The sequence below is a fragment of the Danio aesculapii genome, chromosome 2, assembly GCF_903798145.1.
Source record: "Danio aesculapii chromosome 2, fDanAes4.1, whole genome shotgun sequence".
Lineage (NCBI taxonomy): Eukaryota > Metazoa > Chordata > Actinopteri > Cypriniformes > Danionidae > Danio > Danio aesculapii.
In genome coordinates, this window is record NC_079436.1 from 18,350,946 (window position 1) to 18,353,747 (window position 2,802).

Sequence of the window (2,802 nt, forward strand, 5' to 3'; positions counted from 1 at the left end):
CTTCTGAAGTCAACATTTGTAATTGTGTTGTCAAAAAATTATAATATCTGAAATTGGTTTAGCTTTATTTAATTAATTTTAAAACAATTTAATCTAGAGAATGAGAGAATAAAAAAAAGTTGTTAATTATCCCTTTAAGCCATTGCTTTCAACATATTTATCTGCCATAACAGCACTCCTTTGAAAGACGTTATAGACGTACCTTTTTGATATTCAGAAACGGTTTCTTCACACTCTGATTATTCCAAAATACACTATTTCAGAAATCTTGATATAGTCTATTCTGCTCTAACAACACTTCTTTGTTTCATACAATATCAACAATTGATGCCCTCTGAGATTTTCTTTTTGATATATATACACTCTAAATAATATATTTTAAAACGTCCTCCATTTGATTTTTTCCATATAAAACCCTTAATACAGCAGCAGTCTAGATTTTTAACATTCTTTTAACCTTGTTATCCAACACTAGGCCTTTAAAACGAGTGTGAATTTCATGAGCTAACCAGTAGAGGGTACAATACTATGAACATTAAATTGGAAAGCTAATAAATGCTTGAAAATGACTGTATTCACCTCAGTGACCCCATGCAGGACATCTTATTATGTCACCCACTGGTCCAATTTTACCAGAAACATCTTATTTATAAAGTGTGTTTACATTTTGTTGTTCTGAAGGCAATCTGCATTGGGCTAAAAATAGATCTGTTAACTATTCACTAGCTTTGAGACTTCAATGAACACGTTTTCCCTGCATTTAAATTCTCTATGGGGTGGGCAAAACTAATTTGACCGGCCTCATCCGCTGGTACCTGTAGAGTTGTAGATGTGAATGTGGCAATAATCATTACAGCTATTAGCATGACGTGAGTGGTGCTTTATAGACTGGTGACCTTTGACCTGCACTAATTGGCATTAGCAGAAGGCTGGTTCACAGAGAGCCTTTCATTTCCATTCACTATGAAAGACTGAAGAGGTGAAAGAGGCATGCTTGCAAATGATTAGTTAGGAATATCGTGACCCCTTTATGTGAAAGCTCGGCTGAAGTCACATAATCTTTTTCTGAGAAAAGAAGCGTCAAAGTTGTATAGCCATAAAAATGAGCTATTTCAGTTTATTGCAGTAAGTGATAGACTAGGATCAAGGTTTTGAACTAGAGGTTGCACAGACTACTTGACTAGTCAATTGGTTGACTTTAATGCACTGGCATAACATTCTTTGATTGATGTCGACTAGTCGCGCTGTGCAGATCATGTGATTTGGACAAAAACAGCATTCATACAGATCATAGCCTTTGACACAGAAAGCTATTTCCATTCCAATGTGCTACTTGTCCATTGTTTTTAAATGTAAATAAGCTTGACAGACATGTATTATCATCGATGTTGTCACTGTGGACCGGTCAACGCTCAACAATTTAACCGCCGCTCGGGGGGGTCATCGGGGGGGGTAGATTTTTAGGCAGCTTTCAACTGTTTACTCAGAGGGTCTGAGATCATTAGTCTGCTGATATGTGTATATTTCATACAAAATATGAAGCTGATCGTAAGTTTTTGTAAGAGATTGTAAGAAATAACAAGGAAATAACATTGGAAATAACAAACTTGCGCGTGGAAAAAGACATGGTCTCTGAACAAGGCTGCCGTCATTTACAGCAATCTACATTTACGCAATCTCCAGCAATTGATCTTCTTGCACATACATGTTGTATTCACCTGATTTATTGACATATGGTGACATTTTGCTGACATTTCAAGATTATAAGGCTCAACAGCATGAAATTCCATCAGTCTACAGACATTTCCCTGTACTTCTCTGTTGCAGAATTTCACAAAAATTAACCCCAAAAAAGCCAAAGCAACACAAACTCTGTGGCTGTGCCAAAATGATAAAAGTGTCAAACTCACCACAAATGAGGAGAAACACATGCAGAAACATCATGAACCAGACTTTTCTGTTTACTGAACTAGTCTGCAGGAATGAAAACAGGAGACTCATTAGAAACATATGGCCTACCAAGAAGTAAAGAGAGAGATCGACTTAGAAAGTTACATACCAATTTTATAATGATTTGATCAGCTGCAGTTAGAAATTACGCTGGGTTTTTTCCTCCTCTAATGGCTTATTATGCAGTCTCTGTTGCCATCTTGTGGATGGACAACATTAACCGTTTTTGGTCTGCTCAATGACAGGCTAATGGCCGCCGACACGCTGTCTCTCAGAAATTATAAATATTTAAAATAGGCACTGTCCTTATAAATAAACTGCATAGTTGCAATCTAAACAACTACATTCTTGACTAAAAAGCCTTAAAAGTACATTATGTTGTTCAACAGCTGCAATATTTGCAAAATTGTAGAGTGTCCTCTAATGCTAGCTGTCATCTAGCTGTCCTTTTAATACAGCTGTTATGAGCTGACAGCATTTGCATATATTTTTCCTGGAAATAAATTGCAAATTTTAGCATGTTGCAAAACATTTGCATCTTGTGTTTTATTAAACAAAATCAGCAGCTCGATGTTTACTCCACTTTAAATCACATAGACTTCAAAAATTCTGAAGTCATTCATCTAATATGAGATTATTATATATTCATGAGACAGCATTATATATTCACTAATAACATGATAAATACTGAAATTAATTTTAAGCAAAAATAATATCAGAGTTTTGCTATCTAAACACTGATTTTTCTGGGATTACTTTCAGTACAGAAACACCTCCCGTTTTTCATTTTGTTAACACACTTATTATCTATTAGAGACTGCATACAGACTTTAAGATCTCCCTTATTTGTGG